The 17,192-nt window shown below is 37.5% G+C and overlaps 1 protein-coding gene across 5 annotated transcripts in view; it reads left to right on the plus strand.

Moving 5' to 3' along the window:
• Window positions 1-17,192, plus strand: part of LOC136883358 (glycogen synthase kinase-3 beta) — a 480,420-nt gene that overhangs the window by 283,772 nt on the left and 179,456 nt on the right. The gene's annotated exons all lie outside the window — the stretch shown is intronic.

Below are 17,192 nucleotides of genomic sequence, written 5' to 3' on the forward strand. Positions count from 1 at the left end.
CAAAATATCTCAAATATTTACATCGGATAAAGAAAGAGAAATCTTACATACTACAATGACTCGACGTGAAACGCGGTTCACCAAAAGTCATCTGTCACATATTTCCTGCTGTCCTGTGGGCTGAAAAGACATGTTAGAACTCAATACTGCACTGATGCTTGGTTACTGTTCGCCAAGATTGTATCACGGAAATAACATCTCATTCACGCTGTCTATGTAAACACGGCTGATAAGTAAACCTGTAAGTCGATATCATATTTCCTCAACTGCACAGAAACTCACATACAATCGTGCTCCTTACTAGCATGCTACAATAATTTATTACACACATCAGACTCACTGGCCTGGCATCAATTTCCCGTCAATTCTGATTCTCAATATTCTCTCAGAATACAATTGCAGAGTCATATTCACTGCACATCATTCTTTTCACTTCATCAGGCATGTAATTGGTCTGCATAATCAACTTCATAAATCAGCATGCATTAAAACCTCTTATATTTCTTACAATCTCATCAGCCTTTCCCATTACGAATCCAGGTTCGATTCCCATACAAATCAATTTGCGAAACAGTTTCCAACCTATATTGGAAGACTCCTTTCTCATTCAACATTGCAATACAGCTCCACACATGTCACCTCCTGAAATACCATGCGTCATGCAATCTAACTTTTACTAACTTTCTAAATGACTGAAATTAAATTGAATTTACTCTCAACGTAGCAACTCGGAAAGTGGATGATCTTGTCAATCTAATCCTCCTATCTCTAATATACAAGAATATTTGAATAATACTAAGCTAATTATCATGCATAATGACACAACAAATAAATCCTAACAACTCCCTCATTATCCCATCTATCTAATCGTAAAGTAAAATAAAAATATAGAAATCATGCATTCCTCTTTTATCCGTATTTACAACATTACAAATGTAAAATAAACACATGCCATCAGGCAAAATTTACGTTAAAGAAAAATCCCTACATAAATCTTCACTAGTATTTAAACATAATTCATATAACATGCCATCTAATTTTAAAAAATATGCGTCTTATCTTGGACGACTCTCTGGACATTGGCAACGGCTCACATCCTTGCCATTGTGGTTTTCTACTCCATGTTGATCACTGCTTTAACACATGGAAACAATCTTCTTTCTTCTATGGGCGGTGCCATCTTCTTGATGAAAGTCGTTGTACACTGCAACACAGAAGACTTTAGGTGAATGTCTCTTCACCGCTCGATTTTGCACATGCCGAACAAACCCTTGTTAGCTGTGAACTAAGCCGACATTACTGACAAACAAACATACTTGAAATTAAACAGTTACGGTTTCTTTTATACAGTTAGTTAGAGCGGCTCGCAGTTCGGTTCTAAAGTTCTTTGCGACGCGACAGACACGATAATGCAATACAGCTGAGTGTTTCTTCTTCACTTTCCAGTCTGCGGCTTTTATTACCGTCTATTTATCTGGAGTAAAACTTTGCGCCATAATAAAATCAGCAATTTAGCACTGCACCAGTTAATTCAGTAAACTTCACGACAAAAAGCATTGTTTCTCAGGTCGTAAAACCATACACTATTATATGTCTATCCACGTGGCAACATTCACGCACAAGTATCAGAGTAATACAGAACAACGTCCACTCCTGGCGATTCACTTAGGGTGATGCTCTGCCAAAGCTTGGGACGCTGGAGAAGCATGGCTAACGCCGTTGTAGCTATGGGATTCCCGCATGTTTAAAGGAGCAACCAATCAGCGTGCTTGCCATTCACAATGACTTATTATTAATTATAACACACCATAAAACACACTCCAAATGATATAAAATTACTCAGATTATTTCTATAGCGTGCGTATTCCTGTTTATATTACACTTTCCGACCTGTGGAAATCCGTCAACTAACGGAACTGATTCCTTTATAGTGATATCTTCTTCATGCAATTGTCCATGTTGGTTAACCTGGGATTTTAATTCCGTGCGATCCAGACTCCATATTTGCCACACCCACGTGTTCTCATTGGCTGAATGGGCCTCTTGGCCAACATCTTCTACACGTGCCGAGATGTGCTAACTTCTGGTGACGCTAAGCCTTTCTCACGGTCCCGAGGAAGTATCTTGCAATATCCAGCGACTTGATGTCTCCATGGACTTCTGGTCTCAGCTTGGTGTTGGCCTTGTGTTGCTCTCAACAATAAGATCTGGGCGGCCCCTCTCCCCGGTACGTTGGTGCACACGATTCCGGCGATCACTGCAGGCAAGACAGAAGTGCGATTCATCACTAAAGACAGCCCTATGCCATTTGTCGACCCACGTCGATCTTTCTCGACACCAGGCCCACCTTACACGTCGCTGTTGTGGGGTCAATGGAACACCTTCTGCAGGGACACGGGCTCGTAAGCCAGCTGCACGCAGGCGATTACCAACTGTTTGTTGTGTAACATGGGATGCCACAGCTGCTCGAATTCACGCTGCTGTTGCATGGGGTTCCATCCGGATCATCCGAATGATGCGGCGATCCTCCTTCACAGTTGTCGCGCTGGGCCTGTGCCAGGTCTATGAGTGTGGGGTACCTTCATTTGACCACTGCTGCCATACACGTTGTACTGTAGATGCCTGTCGGCCAACACGTGCAGCGACAGTCCTTGGTGATAATCCAGCCTCACACAGCCCAATTATCCGAGCCCTCTCAAACGGCGACAGTTGTTGATAGCGTGCTCTTCTCTGTCGTCGAGGCATATTTAACGGGGAACACTTCACTGCACAGACTGCAAGTCAACTACGCTACACGAGAATCCGTATACTGGAGTTGATTCCTCTGCGACCAATCACGTGGAGAGACCTGTAGCAACAATCCAATGGGTCTGAAACTTTGATCGTTTACATACCTACATGGCATCGTTCCATATCTTGAAAATCAACACAAATGACCAATGCCTTCATGGTGTTGCAATTTCCCTTTTCTTAAGTGTATGTTACAGCATATGAATGCATTGTTCATGGCATCTTATCATATTGCAAAAAATAGCAGACCGTACTCTGATTTTGAAGGTTTGCTTACATTGTTACTCTAGTGGAATGTTACTGATTCAGAGAAGTATATGAATGATACACAATGCAGAGAATCGTAGCTTGAATTACTACCATGGCTGTGCTATTAAGAAGGAATTGCGAAGAGTAAATTATGCAGTAACTTTCATAGTAGTGCCGACAAACATTCTACAGTTTTATCCGGATTTTCAGGACCATTTAAACTGGAAACGTTTAAAACATACGAAAAATCCTATCCTCACTCGAAGTGTCAGGAGGCTGAAAAAATAGCATAACAGCCCCTAAGGGCCTTGGCCTACCAAGCGACCGCTGCTCAGCCCGGAGGCCTGCAGATTATGAGGTTCGTGCGGTCACCACGACGAATCCTCTCGGCCGTTATCCTTGGTTTTCTTGCCCGGGACCGCCATCTCACCGTCAGATAGCTCCTTAATTGTATCTTGTAGGCCTAGTGGACCTCAAACCAGCCCTCAGATTCAGATAAAAACCACTAACCTGGCCGGGAATCTAACCCGGGGCCTTTTGGTAAGAGGCGCACACGCTACCACTACACCACGGGGCCGGCAGGAGGCTGAAAGTTTCATGAAAAATCCTGAATGTGCACTTTTAGCGAAGTGCGTAAAGAAAATGAATGCTCAGCATATGAATGCATTGTTCATGACATCTTATCATACTGCAAAAAAGAAAACAGACCCTACACTGAATTTGAAGGTTTGTTTGTATTGTTAAGCAAGTTGAATGTTACTGATTCAGAGAAGTATTTGAACGATACACAATGCAGAGAATTTATTTCATTCATTGCCTCAGATCTTCGTGAAGATTTTATATGTGGCGTTAAGGAAAATTCATGTCAGTATCTTATTCGATGGATCAACAGATAAATCTGATGATGAGGAGCTGATACTTTACATTCTTTTCTTTTAAATAAGGTGACTTTCTTTCTGGTGTGTCATTGGACAATGCAACAAGCGATAGCTATATGGAGGCTCTAGAAACAGAATTGCTTCAGTTAGGGCTTGGAGAACTCTTCACGGTACGAAACTAATAGGTATAGGGACTGATGGAGCACCATGTGTGATGATTGGTGTCCATAATGGTATGGTTACAAAAATATCTGAAAAAAAATTGAGAACTTGGTAAAACGTTCACTGTGTTGCACATCTACTCCAACTCATTGTCCTTCACTCACTGAAAAATGTGAAACTTAAAGATCATTGATGAAATTTCTAAACTCGGGAAACTATATATGTTTTATCGACATTCGCCAAAACGACTTCGTGAAGTGAAGAAAATTTCGGAGTTGCTGGAATGTGTAATATCTAAATTGCAGTATACTTACCACCAAGTTAGATGGGTAGCAAGCAAATGAAATGCTTTGCATGCAGTTGTCAAAGACTGGGAATGCCTAGTGGTGCATTTAGAGAATATTTCTGAAAGGAAAGGTGAAGACGGAATCACGGCTAAAGGTCTTCTAAAGAAGATCAAGGACTTCAAATTTGTCATCGTAATTAATTTCTTGTATGACTTCTGAGTATATTCAAAAGACTATCACTTGTATTTCTGAGGCATGTTCTGATTTTAAGTCAGATAAGAGTGCATGCAAATAATGCAATTAATTCATTGCAGCAACTTCACAACACCAAGGGCCCAATGGCAGAAAAGGTTTTTTCCTGCTATGACACTTTCAGGAGTTTTCAGTGGAATACAGTTATCAGGTGTGTCGAATAAGAATTTCACGAGCGACAAGGAACATATTTTGGCAAGTGGCATTACCTTTCTGAAAGACACATTTCTTCAAAATGAGGACATTCAAAGTGCCACTGGTGTTATTAACACATTTCTGGCAATCAGGAAAGCAACTGGAAAATTATGGCAATAATGAAATACAGCTTCTTGCCATTCATTTTTCAAAACACCTTCAAATTGAGGAGAACAACGTAGAAGATATACTGAGGGAGTGATACGAGTGCAAAGTAGTCGGGGAAGGTCTTGCACTGAATGATCTACTTGAAAAATCGCGGACTGGAAAGGACTGTTTCCGATTTTAAGAAAGCTCCTTTTACACCAGGCAAATGCTGGGGCTGTTCCTTAATTAAGGCCACAGCTGGTTCCTTCCCATTCCTGGGCCGGTTCCTTCTCATTCCTGGGCCTTTCCTATCCCATCGTCGCCATAAGACCTATCTGTGTCTTTGCGATGTAAAACAAATAACAAATAGCTTAGTATATAGTAGCAACAATTCCTGTATCGAATCATCATGTGAGTGAGGGTTCAGCACGATGAATATGTTTAAACACAAACTGTGAACCAAGCTTGCCGAGAAAAACTTGTGTGATCTCTTGATAATATCTTTGGATGGACCATCTTTAAAGGACTTTGATGCAACAAAATGTATTAATCGTTGGTGTTTTGGTGGGAAATGTATTAATCGTTGGTGTTTTGGTGGGAAATCAAACAGGCATGTGAAGTGTAATTTTAAAAGACACTGGCCTTGAAGGTGACTGCTGATTATTTGGGTTGGTATCTCTTAAAATATAAATTTCCATTCTTATATGAGCTAAGCCTATACTACTTAGGTCACATTTCAAAAACAATATGTAGCTTTATCCTAGTCTAACCTGTGGTTTTCATAATGTATATTTGCAAAAAATGTGCTGGCTCCTGATAAAAAGAGGCTGGCTACTGAATTATTTATATTTTCTTCTACCCCTGATCTTAACCTTCTTAGTGCCGGCTCCCTTACTGCCGTGGTTGCTAAGAATGCCAAAGAGAAAATGCCTATTATGCAGCACCAAAGATAAAAGCATATCCTATCCTCACTTTTCAAGATATCTCATTATAGTTTACATTTTCTTGTAGCTAAGTGATCCCTCTCTTCACTCATTATAGTAACATCACGAAAATAATTCATACTGCTGAGTAAAAAAATTAAATTTGTTCATGCAATTTTTGAAAAATTTTAAAATTCAAATTTGGATCTCAGTACATTCTAGTATTCTGGTATTCTTTTGCACATTGATTCATTGTTTACTAGTTTGTAAAATATCAATGTTTTAAGAATAATAGTTCTTCTAAAAATAGATTAAAATACTGACTTGGTCTAGCATCAGGAGGAGGTGCATGTTTAGGGCCGGGCATCTCGGGGAATGTAGGTAAGGGTTGAAATTAGTACGTCGTGATCGGACTGAATTTCACGGAAATCGGGAATCTGGTCATCGTCATTACACTCTCTGTCAACTCCATCATTATTCCTGTCACTTTCATTACCCTCTGAATCGGAAATTTCATGCATCGCTGTCACACGAGTAAGTCGGATAACATCACCACTATCATTGTTTGAAAAGTTACCAGCATTATTATCACTGTCAGTATCATCTGAATCATCACCTGACTCGATATGATCAGAATCATACCTCAATTAATTAATATACTCTACCAAATCGTCATCAATTTCGAACACAATGCGAGAACTAGTCGCCATTATTACGAACACATGGTCTACAGGTACGCGCCAAACAGCTGAAGTAGAAAAAATCGTAACATCAACACAACATGTCACACAGAGATTCTGGTGGTAGTTTTAGAAACTATGTAGTATCTACTACAGAGTGGTGCCAACTGGAGCTGCCATCTTTCAGATATATGCAAACTATTACGACGTACATAGACAGCTGCAACAAGGAGCGCCATCGCGCTCCTGGCACTTTTCGCTAGGCTACTGAGGAATGCGATCGCGCTCCCCAGCACTCTAAGGTAACCCGTTTTTAGGGCGGGGATGACTGTATTGAAGATGATGTTAGTTTTTCTGTAATTTCTTATATGTTGAAATTTGGATTGGTATGCTGATCTGGAGAAATGTAAACTTCTTCTGTTCTCGATGTTCGTGAATCTGTGTTTATAGTCTTTGATATGTTGGCCTATTGAGGAAAAATGATTGTGTTGTTGGCCTATTGAGGAAAAATGATTGTGTTTTACAGCATTTATATCGGGTTAGAAAGTTCCTATCGGTGCGTCCGACGTAGCTTGTCTCACAGTTATTGCATTTAATACGGTATACCCCTGAGTGGTTGTGTTTATTGTTGCCTTTGATTGTCCTGACGTTGTGTATGATATAGGTACTGCTGTATGTAGGTTTAAATGTTATTTTTAATTTATGTTTTTTTAAAACATTATTTATTGGATGTATGTGTACATTATTGAAAGTGAATAGTGTGTAATCTTTCTTGGGGTTGTCTATTTTTGTTAATTTGGTTTTGGGTTGGGATTTTATTTTGCAGATGATTCTGTTAACCATTTCTTTGTTGTAGCCATTGTTTCTAGCTATGTCATGAATTAGTTGTAATTCTTTATTTAAATCTTCTTTTGTTGTTGTTGTTGTTGTTGTTGTTGTTGTTGTTTGAGTCATTAGTCCATATACTGGTTTGATGCAGCACTCCTTGCCACCCTATCCTGTGCTAACCTTTTCATTTCTACGTAACTATTGCATCCTACATCTGCTCTAATCTGCTTGTCATATTCATACCTTGGTCTACCCCTACCGTTCTTACCACCTACACTTCCTTCAAAAACCAACTGAACAAGTCCTGGGTGTCTTAAGATGTGTCCTATCATTCTATCTCTTCTTCTCATCAAATTTAGCCAAATTGATCTCCTCTCACCAATTCGATTCAGTATCTCTTCATTCGTAATTCGATCTATCCATCTCACCTTCAGCATTCTTCTGTAACACCACATTTCCAAAGCTTCTATTCTCTTTCTTTCTGAGCTAGTTATCGTCCATGTTTCACTTCCATACAATGCCACGCTCCACACGAAAGTCTTCAAAAACATCTTTCTAATTCCGATATCAATGTTTGAAGTGAGCAAATTTGTTTTCTTAAGAAAGCTCTTCCTTGCTTGTGCTAGTTTGCATTTTATGTCCTCCTTACTTCTACCATCGTTAGTTATTTTACTACCCAAGTAACAATATTCATCTACTTCCTTTAAGACTTCGTTTCCTAATCTAATATTTCCTACATCACCTGCCGTCGTTCGACTGCACTTCATTACTTTTGTTTTGGACTTATTTATTTTCATCTTGTACTCCTTACCCAAGACTTCATCCATACCATTTAGCAACTTCTCGAGATCTTCTGCAGTTTCAGATAAAATAACAATATCATCGGCAAATCTCAAGGTTTTGATTTCCTCTCCTTGGACTGTGATTCCCTTTCCCAATTTCTCTTTGATTTCCTTTACTGCCTGTTCTATGTAAACATTGAAAAGGAGAGGGGACAAACTGCAGCCTTGCCTCACTCCTTTCTGGATTACTGCCTCTTTTTCAAAGCCCTCGATTCTTATCACTGCAGACTGATTTTTATACAGATTGTAGATAATTTTTCGTTCTCGGTATCTGATCCCTATCATCTTCAGAATCATAAATAGCTTGGTCCAATCAACATTATCGAATGCCTTTTCTAGATCTAAGAATGCCATGGTTAACGGTATATTAAATACTTTGTGTATCATTCTGTAGCAAGCTGCTCTTTTGTGTGTGTTGGGGTGAACGGAATCTATTTTAATTGTGTTTGAGGTGTGCGTGGATTTTCTAAATATTTTGTAAGAAAGGTGGTCTTCATGTCTGGTTATCGTTATGTCCAAATAGTACAGAGTGCAATTGTTTTCGGTTTCTGTGGTAAATTTTATGTGGGGGGGTTCTGTTGTATTGAGATTGTCTGATATATTGGTTTCATTTGTGGACCTGTTATCAATGATGGTGAAAATGTCATAAACAAATCTACACCAAAAAAAATATGTCTATTTTACCAATTGATGTGTGCTCTAAATGGTCTATGTAAATTTCGGTGAGTTTACCAGAGGTTGAGAGATCCCATCGGTAAGTCTTGTTGCTGGTAAATAGTATCATGGAATTTGAAGTAGTTGTTACTAATGCCAAAATCAAGTAATTTAATGAATTCTTCTATTCTAAAATGCTTAGAGTGCTGTGACTTTTTAGATTGGATTCAATGATTTCTATTGTTCATTTTGTGGGAATGTTGGGGTACATGTTTATTATGTGAAATGATGCGAGAATGTGATGTTCAATATTAAATACTTTTGTTCTACAGTATTACAAAAATCTATTGAATTCTGTATTGTTTTATTGGCTGAGAATACGTAGTGCTTTTTAAGGAATTTTTGGATAAATTGCGATAGTTTATAGGTTGGGCTCGCTCTGTAATTGATAATAGGTCTCAATGGTATGTGTTCTTTATGTATTTTGGGATAAGCTTTAGCAGTTGGTATTTGAGGACTCATTACTATAAATTTTGAGGATTCTACTTCAGTTAAAAGAAAATGTGTATTTTTTTAATAAGGCTTTGAAGTTTCTTTGTATGTTATGAGTTGGATCTTTACGTTTGATGAGAAAAGTGTTGTCTTGAAAACATTTTTAGGTTTCGATTTGTACTGGTCTTTGTTGATGATAACAGTGGTGTTGCCTTTGTTGGCTTTCGTTATGAGTAGATTATTCTGTTTTATTTTGTCTTTGAGTTTATGTGCGTTTTATTGGCAGAGTTATTGTTTTGGAAGTTACTGTGAATTTTGTCAGTATATTGTGGGAGCCTTTTTTAAATATCATATCTGACTTCATCTCGTAGCTTGTGTGGGATTTTCTGTAAGGCATTTTCTATTTCAGTGATGGTGATTGTGGTTGTGATGTTCTGGAAATAGAAAATGCCGTACAGAAAATCCCACATGAGCTACGAGATGAAGTCAGTTATGATATAAAAGAAAGGCTCCCACAATATATCATCAAAATTCACAGTAACTTCCAAAATAATAACTCTGCCAATAAAACGCACATAAACAAACTCAACGACAAAATAAAACAGAATAATCTACTCATAACAAAAGCCGACGAAGGCAACACTACTGTTACCCTTGACAAAGACCAATACATATCGAAATCTAAAGAATGTTTTCAAGACAACACTTTCCTCATCAAACGTGAAGATCCAACTAATAACATACAAAGAAACTTCAAAGCCTTTTTTAAAAAAATACACATTTTCTTTTAACTGAAGTAGAATCCTCAGAACTTATAGTAATGAATCCTCAAATACCAACTACTAAAGCTTATCCCAAAATACATAAAGAACACATACCAATGAGACCTATTATCAACCGATAAACTCTCGCAATTTATCCAAAAATTCCTTAAAAAGCACTACGTATTCTCAGCCAATAAAACAATATGGAATTCAATAGATTTTTGTAATAGAACGGAAGTATTAAAGATTGAGAAACAAGACATTCTCGCATCATTCGACATAATAAACATGTACCCCAACATTCCTACTGAACATTAGAAATCATTGAATCCAATCTAAAAAGTCACAGCACTCTAAGCACTTTAGAAAGAGAAGAATTCATTAAATTACTTGATTTTGCCATTTGTAACAACTACTTTAAATTCCATGATACTATTTACCAGCAACAAGGCTTACCGATGGGATCTCCCGCCTCTGGTATACTCACCGAAATTTACATAGACCATTTAGAGCACACATCAATTAGTAAAATAGACAATGTATATTTTTGGTGTAGATTTGTTGATGACATTTTCATCATCATCGATAACAGGTCCACAAATGAAACCAATGTATTAGACAAACTCAACACAATAGACTCCCACATAAAATTTACCACAGAAACCAAAAACAATCGCACTCTGAACTATTTGGACATAATGATAACCAGACATGAAGACCACCTTTCTTACAAAATATTTAGAAAACCCTTGCACATCTCAAACACAATTAAAATAGATTCCGTTCACCCCAACACACACAAAAGAGCAGCTTACTACAGCATGATACACGGAGCATTTAATATACAGTTAACAAAAGAAGATTTAAATAAAGAATTACAACTAATTCATGACATAGCTAAAAACAATGGATACAAGAAAGAAATGGTTAACAGTATCATCCACAAAATAAAATCCCAACCCAAAACCTAATTAACAAAAATAGACAAACTCGAGGAAGATTAGGCACTATTCACTTTCAATAATGGACACATATACCCCATATCTGATGTTTTTAAAAAACATAACTTTAAAGTAGCATTTAAAACTTCACACAACAGTACCAATATCATACACAACAGGATAATCAACAGCAACAATAAATAAAACCACTCAGGGGTATACCGTATTAAAGGCAATAATGGTGAGGCGAGCTACATCGGACGCACCGGTAGGAACTTTCTAAGCCGATATAATGAACACATAAGCGATGTAAAACACAATCATTTTAACTCAATAGGCCAACATATCGAAGACTATAAACACAGATTCACGAACATCGAGAATGATATACAAATCCTGAACATAAACCCCAAAGGCCTCCTGCTCAACATAACAGAAGAATTTTACATTTCTCTAGATCAGTATACCATTCCAAATTTCAACATAAGTGAAATTACAGACAAAACTAACATCATCTTCAATAAAGTCATCCCCGCCCTAAAAAACTGTTACCTTAAGATAATCAATAAACAAAACATGACACGCGACAGAGAAACATCAAACGACACACCTATCTCCACCCCTACCCCCACAATACCAACTATCCCTACCCCTCCTTCCCTTCCTTTCACAGCAGCTGGTATGAGCCCAAAATGAACACACAGCAGTACACAACAAGCTCACATATCAAGTGCAGCTCAACCACACCAATAACAGTAAGTACATATTCAAGTTAGCACATACAATCCTTAGACATTCCTCCAACATTCCTCACTCGCAGCTCAATCTTATCTTCCACAGATAATTAATAACATCACTGCACAGCTACAGATGGGAAAGGAGCCACCATTTTGAATCTAATGCCACTCAAATTTTACAAATGTCACAGGAGAACATGATTCAGTTTTAACATAAAACAACAAGATTCAACACACAGCAGAACTGAATATACATAAAAACCAAACCCCATGGCACTACAGCCCTTGTAGGGCCTAGGCCTACCAAGCGACCGCTGCTCAGCCCGAAGGCCTGCAGATTACGAGGTGTCGTGTGGTCAGCACGACGAATCATCTCGACTGTTATTCTTGGCTTTCTAGACCGGGGCCACTATCTGACCGTCAGATAGCTACTCAACACAAACTCCACTATTTCCATTAAAACTTTCATTGATTATTTCTTCGAGATAGATGTTGAACAGTGTCGGTGATAAAGAGCAGCCCTGTCTTACACCTCTTCCTAATTCAGTTTCTTCACTCAACTCGTCTCCTATTCTCACTCTTGCTCTCTGGTTTATATACAAATTCTTTATTAGCCTTCTATCCATCCAATCAACTCCATGTATCTTCAGGATTGTCATCAATTTGTCCCATCTGACACAGTCAAATGCCTTCTCAAGGTCAATAAATACAGCATAAACCTTCCTGTTTTTCTCTACGTACCTCTCTCCTATCACCCTCAGAAGTCCAATAGCGTCTCTTGTTCCAACTCCTCTCCTGAAACCAAACTGTTCTTCACCTATAAAGTTATTCAGCTTTCCATATATCCTTCTGTTGAGCGTCCGCAGTAAGACTTCGGCTGCATGTGAAATTAGTGTCAATGTCCTATGTTCTTCACATTTTTTGCTGTTCTTTTTCTTTTCCATAGGGATTAAGATGATTTCACTGAAGTCCTTTGGCCATTTTCCTGTCATGTATATTTGATTACATAATCCAAAATCTTATATAATGTGATAATTTTACAAGCAAATCATATTATTCAAGCTCCAAAAACATCAACCAAGTGTACAACTATGAAAAAAGACTCGAACACAGAAGTCAACCGATGAACTGAATAACACGCAAGACACAAACGTTCATGTGCATGAAGTGTTCCTACATTTATATTGATTTTGTCTTATATACTTACAGTATAAGTTAGTTTTAAGTGGAGATAGTGTTTTATGAACTAATTTTAAGACCTAAAGCATATCATTATAGACATATAATTGCATTGTCACACATAGTGACATACACGCCCTTCCTGTTTTGACATGCCCCACTTGGGCGTCAAATATTTATCATGTGACGTTCCCCAGACAATGTAATTTCAATCATAGCTTCATGATCTAAATGTAACTGTATTGTTCAGCTGAAGATGACCCAACATAGGGGGTGAAAACCAGTACTGTAGTATAATAAGTGCAATAAATAAGTATTGATAAGATGGAAGTCTTTTCCTATTCCTAATTGTGTAGTTCGTCAATACGGATATGAAGATCATAGATTATGACACACACAGTATTCGGTCACTTACACTACACTCTCTCAGCCGCTCAGCTACGGTAGTTAGTGCTGTCACAGCCCACAGTCCTCACGTTGGTCTCGCAGCTCGGGATAGTATCCGCTGTCCACTCAGCCTCGTGATTTGTTTCATGTCCGTATTGACAGATTACACATATACAGATAAGAAAGGGATTTCCACCTTATCAATACTGTTTATTGTAAAAAATATTTTATCTTACAGTACCAGTTTCGACCCATCTGGTCATCATCATCTGAACATAGTTTGTACCTTTACATATATGTTAGGCAATAATTGACATTACTCTGTCTAAAGGGAGATGCCGTGAGGGAACAACATGTCTGAATGTGTCCAAAATTGGGCATACTAAATGTAAAATTGAATGTGTGTTATCATTTGGTACGTGAGTATAAAACTGTCTTCTTTAAGACTTGGAATTTGACTATGCAACTTATTCTAATGCTTAAATCTTAAGTTGTATGTACAAATACAATAAACACATTAAAATACACTGAACACATTAAAATATATTAAAACAACATGTACACTTCATAGGTTTGAATACTTGAGTATTGCGGATCTCTTCATTTGATTCTTGTGTTAAGAGTTTTTATCCATAGTTGTGCATCAATTGGTGCTTATGATTGTAAGTAATGATGTGGGTCTCTTTAAATGTCCTATTATATGCTTAAAAGATGTCTTCATATGTACATATAATTAAAACACTTTCATTGTTAACAAGATCTGGTTATGTGGATAAAGGTAGATAAGTGCAGCTCTGCTGTAAGTGGAGTTTTGTTCCTTAAGTTAAAAGCAGATGATGAGGTCCTGGTCATTCATGAGTTGTTTTATATTAGATTACGGTGGAGGCTCCTTCCTCATATATACTTGTGTGCAGGTGTTATAGTTATCTGTGAAAGATAAAATCAAGTGTAAGTAATGAATTGTAAATAGAAGGAATGCCTGAGGGTGTGTGCTGATATGGATGTGTACTTACTATTGTTGTGGCTGGGTTGCGTTCGATCTGAGAGCTTGCCATGTACTCGTGTACTACTTCGTGTTCGCCTTGGGCTTGTGTGTGCTGTTGTGTGGGGAGTGAGCAGAGGGGTAGGGACAGTTGCTGTCGTGGGGATAAGGGCGGAGCTGGGTGCACCGTTCGACGGTTTTATGGCACGTGTTATGTTCTGTTTATTAATTATTTTAAGGTAGTCGTTTTTTAGGACAGGGATGACTTTATTGAAGATAATATTGGTATTTTCTCTATTTTCATTTGTATTGAAATTGGGATTAGTGTATTGATGTAAGGATATGTAAAACTCTTCTGTTATATTGAGCTGGGGGCCCTTGGGATTTATGTATAGTATTATCATGTCATTTTCAATGTTCGCGAAACTGTGTTTATATTCTTCGTTGTGCTGGCCTATTGCGGAAAAATGATTGTGCTTTATAGCGTTTAAGTGCTCATAATATCGAATATTAAGGTTCCTTCCGGTGCATCCAATATAGCTGGTCTCACAATTGTTGCACTTGATGCGGTATACTCCTGATTGGTTGTATTTGTTGTTGCTATTGATTGCCTTGACGTTGTGTAAGATATTAGTGCTGTTATGTTTGGTTTTAAATGCTATTTTTAAGTTATATTTTTTGAAAACATTAGTTATGGGATGTATGTGGGTGTTGTTGAAGGTAAATAGTATGTAATCTTTCTTAGGTTTGTCTGTTTTTTTGTCAGTTTTGTTTTGGGTTGAGATTTGATTTTGTGAATAATTTTATTGACCCTTTCTTTCTTGTATCCATTGTTTTTAGACATGTTTTGTATTAGTTGTAATTCATTGTTTATATCTTCTTTTGATAACGGTATATTAAAGGCTCTATATATCATGTTGTAATAAGCTGCCTTTTATGTGTATTGGGATGGATGGAATTTTAATCATGTTTGAAGTATGTGTGGGTTTTCTATATATTTTGTAGGATAGGTAGTTTTTGTGTCTGGTTATTGTTATGTCCAAGTAGTTTAGGGTACTGTTGTTTTCAGTTTCTTTCGTGAATTTTATGTAGAGGTCTATTGTATTAAGTTTGTCCACTATGATGTTTTGTCGGTGGATCTACTGTTGATGATAAACAAAGATATCATTAACAAATCTGTACCAAAAGAATATGTTATCTATTTTGCTGATTGATGTGTATTCTAGGTAGTCTGTGTAAATTTGGGCCAGTATACCAGAAGCAGGAGATCCCATTGGTAGGCCCTGTTGTTGGTAGATATTGTCATAGAATTTAAAATAGTTGTTTCTAATGGCAACTTCAAGTAATTTCATAAATACTTCTATAGACATACAATTGCGTTGTCGCACATAGTGACATACACGCCAGTTCCCGTTTCGACATGCCCCATTTGGATGTGACCAAATGTTAATGCCATTCCCTAGACAATGTAATCTTAATCATAGCTTCATGATATGGATATGAATGTATTGTTCAGCTGAAGATGACCCTATGTAGGGGGTCGAAACTGGTACTGTAGCATAATAAATGCAATAAATAAGTATTGATAGGTGGAAATCCTTTCCCATTTCTAATTGAGGAACTTTAATATTCGATATAATGAACACTTAAATGCTATAAAGTACAATAATTTTTCCGCAATAGGCCAGCACATCGAAGAATTAAACACAGTTTCACGAACATCGAAAATGACATGAAAATACTAAACATAAATCCCAAGGGCCCCCTGCTCAATATAACAGAAGAGTTTTACATATCTTTAGATCAATATGCTAATCCCAATTTCAATATAAATGAAAGTGCAGAAAATACCAATATTATCTTCAATAAAGTCATCCCTGTCCTGAAAAAAAGAGACTACCTTAAAATAATTAATAAACAGAATATAACACATGCCATAGAACCATTGCGCCCATCCTGCATCCAGGTACGACCCCAGTAAAAATTTCCGGGTAGCTGAATGTTGTCTTGGCTATTCCTTGCAAAAATGGTTAAAATGGTTAAGACGTGTACCGCACATGACAAATACAGATGAACATCTTCATCCTATCGCATTATCATAATAATCAATGAAATGAAATGTTGTATGGCTTTTAGTGCCGAGATATCCCAGGACGGGTTTGGCTCGCCAGGTGCAGGTCTTTCTATTTGACACGCGTAGGCGACCTGCGCGTCGTGATGAGGATGAAATGATGATGAAGACAACACATACAACCAGCCCCCGTGGCATTGGAATTAACCAATTAAGGTTAAAATCCCCGACCCGGCCGGGAATCGAACCCGGGACCCTCTGAACCGAAGGGCAGTGCGCTGACCGTTCAGCCGAGTCGGACATGATAATCAGTCATTCATTGCAAGACTCGAAGTAAACCGCACGAGAAGTACCTTAATTACTAAGATCTACGGCTAACCTCTATACATCATAACTCATTCAATTAAAAATAAATCAAAAAGGAAGAAATTTTATTAAATTATTCAAGAGTGAAAGAATAGAGAACTCAAATTATCTTAAAATTATTTTCAACGATTTTTTTAAAATCAATCATATTTACACATATTTTATATAAGTCAGCGCTGACTTAATTAAAGAAAAATAAATTCTTACTGAAATGAACTAGAATCTTCTTACATTCCATTTTTGTATGGAAAATTATTCAATTACTTTGTTGTCTTGTTACATAAATCATCAATTTGAAAGACAATTCGTGCATCGTATCATCGACATTACAACACTAGTTCAGTCTCAAACACATCTTTAAGAATTGAAAATTGGCAATCTGAATTAAATCTTTAATTCCATTCACTGGCATGTGGAAGGATTGTTGATGAATGACGCGCTTATCT

Source organism: Anabrus simplex, chromosome 11 (genome assembly GCF_040414725.1).
Source record: "Anabrus simplex isolate iqAnaSimp1 chromosome 11, ASM4041472v1, whole genome shotgun sequence".
Lineage (NCBI taxonomy): Eukaryota > Metazoa > Arthropoda > Insecta > Orthoptera > Tettigoniidae > Anabrus > Anabrus simplex.